Here is a 5,000-nt window from a genome sequence, read left to right as displayed (position 1 = left end):
CTTTCCCCCCTTCTTGATATCCCCCCCCTTCCCTTCTCTCCTGCCCTCTCCGGTATGCCCTTTCTTCCCTATTATCTGTACCTTCGTTTCCCCTCCTCTTATCTCCCTATCTCCTCCCTTCCCTTCCTCTTCTCTCCCTCCCCCTCCCTTCTCCTTCTCTTCTCTCCCTCTCCCCTCCCTTCCCCTCCTCTCCCTCCCCCTGCCTAACCCCCCCCTCACACACACACATGAACACACACACACTCCACATGTGTTCAATGCTAATTCAAAGACCTCCATATCCCTCCTCCCCCTCCCCTCTCCCTTCCTTCCCTCCCCTCCCCCTCCCCTCCCCCTCTCCCTTTCCTCCCCTCCCCTCTCCCTCCCCTCCCCCTCTCCCTCCTCCGCCACTCCTCTGTTCCTCCCCTCTCCCTTTCCTCCCCCTCCCCTCCCGCTCTCCCTTTCCTCCCCTCCCCTCCCCTCTCCCTCCCCCTCCCCCTTCCCTCTCCTCTCCCTCCCCTCTCCTCCCCTCTCCCTCCCCTCCCCCTCCCCTCTCCTCTCCCTCCCCCTCCCCTCTTACTATCTTGACTTGAAATAAACTTTGGACAACCTCTTATAAATAATTTGAATTTATTATTGTCTCAGAATCGATGCCATTAAACTATGATATTTATGCACGTTTAGAATCGTATGTGTACATTTGGGGGTGTACATTGTGCATGAATATGAACATACATACGTACAATGAAAAACAAATATAAATACATATAAGTATACGGCATACATGAATGCATGCATGTACACACACACACACACACACGCACACTATATTTATGCATATATGCACACACACACACACACACACACACACACACTCACACACAAACACACACACACACACACACACACACATATGTATATATATATATATATGTGTATATATATATATATATAAATATATATATAAACACATACATATATGTATATGTGTGTGTATATGTATATGTATATGTATATATATATATATATATATATATATATATATATAAACACACACATATATGTATATGTGTGTGTATATGTATATATATATATATATATATATATATATATATATATATATATGTATATTACATAGCTATATACATACATACATGCATATATACACACACACACACACACACACACACACACACACACACACACACACACACACACATATATATATATATATATATAACACACATTTATATTATACACACATTGCATTATGTTTTTTTCTTTCTATTAGTATCATCACGGAAGTGTTTTTCCATTCTTCACACACAACACACAATAATATACATATATTTTAATATATATTTATATATATTTATAATATTAAATATATATATATTTAATATATATATAAAGCGCATGCAAGGCGGCACAGGTGTAAGAGCCGCCCAAAACCTAATGCGCCATTCCTCTTTCACTTTTTTTTCCTAAAGGGGGGTTTTTGGGGGGGGGAATTGTTCAAATTTAAATGTTTTTTTTGGGGCTAGTGGGTGGGGTTTTGTATGGGGGGGGGTTAGGATTTATCGGTTAGGCCAGTGGCGGGGGTTTCGGGGGGGTTGGCGGGGCAGGCCGGGCGGGGGGGGGCGGGGGGGGGGGAATGGGGGGGGGGCTCCCCCCCAACCAAGGGGGGAACAACTCCTCAAAACCCTCTCTCCTCTCCCCCTTTTCTCTCCTCTATCTCTCTTTCTTCTATACACACACCACAACACACAAACACACACACCCACACACCACACAAAACAACAACCCACACACACACATACACACACACACCATACACACACATATATGTATGTAATATACATTTTATATTTTATATTATAATTTAATATAATATATATATATATATTATATGTGTGTATATATATTTATATATATATTATATATATTATATACATAATTTATTATACACATAATATATTATATTTATATTATATTATATATATATATATATTTTATATTTTTAAGTAACTATATATTTTTTATATATTATATATATATTATATATATATATTTATATATATTCATACACACACACACCACCACACACAAATTAAAAATTTGGGACGCAAACATAGACATTGGTACACTATACATTTTACTTATAATTTATCAAATTTCGTACCCAGTGCACCATTTGCTGCACAATAGTCATTTCGTAAATAATTTGGATTAATGAACGCTCCTCCCCCCCCCCCCTCCCCTAACCATCCCTAAGTGATTTCCTCCCCCCCCCCCCCCAAGTTCTCTTTCTTCTCAATTTCCCCTTTCCCCTTTATATCTCCCTCCTTCTTCCTCTCTCATCCCCCCCCCCCTCTCTCTCTTTCTCCCTTCGCTGTCTGATTATTCTCCCTTATTTCTTCCTCTTTCTCCCTTCTCTCTCCCTCTTTATCCTTCGCTCTCCCTCTTTCTCCCTTTTGTCTCCCTCTTTCTCCCTTTTCTCCCCCTTCTGTTTCCCTCTTTCTCCCATCTCTCTCCCTTACTCCCTTTTCTTCCCCCTTTTTCTCCCTCTTTTCCATTTTCTCTCCTTTTTTTCCATTCCCCCCCCCCTTCCCCTCACACCGGGGCAAAAGCGTCCCCCGAAAACCCCCTGGTGGGGTCGCTGATTTTCCTCGTCTTCGTCCTCTGGGTGACCCCGCTGTCTGTACCTTTCATTCCGCTCTCTCTCTTTTCTTTTCTTTCCCTTCTCTTTCTCTTTCACCCTTTTTCTTTCTTTTCTTTTTCTCTTTCTCTTTCTCTTTCTTTTCTTCTTTTTTCTTTCTCTTTTTTCTCTTTCTCTTTCTGTTTTCTCTTTCTCTTTCTCTTTTATCTTTCTTTTTCTCTTTTCTCCTTCTCTTTTCTCTTTCTCTTTTCTTCTCTTTTCTTTCTCTTTCTCTTTCTCTTTCTCTTTCTTTCTCTTTCTCTCTTCTTTCTCTTTCTCTTTCTCTTTCCTTTTCTTTTCTTTCTCTTCTCTTTCTTTCTCTTTCTCTTTCTCTTTCTTTCTCTTTTTCTTTTCTTCTTTGTCTTTCTCTTTCTTCTTTCTCTTTTCATTCTCTTTCTTTCTCTTTCGCTTTCTTTTTTCTTTTCACTTTCTTTTTCTCTTTCTTTCTCTTTCTCTTTCTCTTTCTCTTTCTTTCTCTTTCGCTTTCTCTCTCTCTTTCTTGTGTATTATATATACATATTATATATATTTATCATATCTATATATTTATATAAATATAATCCGTGTCTCTGTTTTCCTGCCTCTCACTCTCTCTCTCTTTTATGTAACTGGTCATCTCTTTCTATGTCTGTCGGGCCCGTTCTTCTCCTTATCTATCTATTTGTTTTTCTGTTTTCTGTCCCCTCCATCTAATTCTCTCCCTTTTACACGTATCTTTTTATCATATTTTCTCTCTTTTTTTCCTTCTTGCTTTAACTTTTTCTTCAATTTGTTTCTTCTTCTTCTTTTTTTTCTCTATTTTTTTTTTCATAATCGTATCACGAATTCCATCAAAATAAAACGATATTCTTAGAAATTCGGGAAATTATCCGGTATAGTTACAGCGGGGGGGGAGGGGGGGTAGTTGGATAGTAACAGTGATAATTTAGACATTTTTCAGACCTGAATGTTATAATTCTGCTAAGATAGATAATAGACAGATAGACAGACGGAGAGGGAGAGAGAGAGAGAGAGCGAGAGAGGGATGGAGAGGAGAGAAGAGAAGGGAGATAGAGGAGAGGAGGGGATGGGAGGAGAGAGGTGGGAACGAGGAGAGAGAGAAGACGAGAGGAGAGAGAGAGAGGTGGAGAGAGAGAGAGGAGAGGAGAGGAGAGAGTGAGAGATGGAGGAGAGAGGGATGGAGAGAGAGAGAGAGAGCGAGAGAGAGACGAGAGACGAGAGACGGAGAGGAGAGAGAGAGAGAGAGGCGAGGAGAGAGAGAGAGAGAGAGAGAGTGAGATGAGAGAGAGGGATGAGAGAGAGGAGAGAGAGAGAGCTGAGAGGAGTGTGAGAGAGAGGAGAGAGAGAGAGAAGACGGAAGAAGGAGGTGGGAGAGTGATTGAGAGAGAGAGTGGATAGAAGGAGAGATGGAGAGAGAGAGTAGAGAGAAGGAGTGAGAGAGAGAGAGAGGAGGAGATGGAGAGAGACGAGGAGGAGAGAGAGATAGGAGAGAGAGAGGGAGGAGAGAGAGGAGAGAGAGAGGTGAGTATGGGAGAGAGAGAGAGAGAAGAAGAGGAGATGGAGCGATGAGAGAGAGAGAGGAATGGAGAGAGAGAGGAGAGGACGAGAGAGGTGGAGATGGGGAATACGAGAGAGAGGAGAGGAGTAGAGGCGGATGATGACGAGGGAGGGAGAGAGAGAGAGAGAAAGAGAGGAGAGCGAGATAGGGAAGATTGAGAGAGAGAGAGAGTGAGAGAGAGAGTGGTGAGGGAAGAAGAGGGGAGAGGGTGAAGATGGAGAGAGGAGAGAGGAGGGAGGAGGGAGAGGTGAGAGTGGAGAGAGAGGAGAGCGGAGAGAGAGAGAGAGGAGAGGGAGAGAGGAGGAAGAGGAGTGATGGAGGAGGAAGATGAGAGGAGACAGAGAGGGGAGAATGAAAAGAGGAAAGAGAGAGAGAGAGAGGAGATTGAGATGAGAGAGAGAGAGAGAGAGTGGAGGAGAGAGAGTGAGAGGAGAGAGAGGAGAGAGAGGAGAGAGAGGAAGAGAATGAGGAGAGAGTGAGAGTGAGATTAGTTTGATTCCATTATATTACAATGGATATTTTTGGTGGTGACATACTGTCTGTTTATTTTGCTTCTAAACTATCCCCTGAGGTGCAAGGATGGCCGGGGGTTGCCATCCACTGGCGGCGAGGGATTCGAACGCAGATCAGCAAAGGATTGCTAGACGAGAACGCTACCGCTGCACCACACAGCACACAGAGAGAGATTGAGAGAGAGAGAGAGAGAGAGAGAATGGGAGGTAGAGGAGAGAATGAGAGAGAGAGTAGAGAGGAGAGGAGGAGATG

At 42.5% G+C, this 5,000-nt stretch overlaps 1 protein-coding gene across 1 annotated transcript in view; it reads right to left on the bottom strand.

The window, feature by feature from the left end:
• Positions 1–5,000, bottom strand: part of LOC125045041 (synaptic vesicular amine transporter-like) — a 21,876-nt gene that overhangs the window by 15,349 nt on the left and 1,527 nt on the right. The window lies entirely within an intron of this gene.

This window comes from Penaeus chinensis, chromosome 36 (assembly GCF_019202785.1).
Source record: "Penaeus chinensis breed Huanghai No. 1 chromosome 36, ASM1920278v2, whole genome shotgun sequence".
Lineage (NCBI taxonomy): Eukaryota > Metazoa > Arthropoda > Malacostraca > Decapoda > Penaeidae > Penaeus > Penaeus chinensis.
This window is presented reverse-complemented; position numbering and strand designations above follow the sequence as displayed.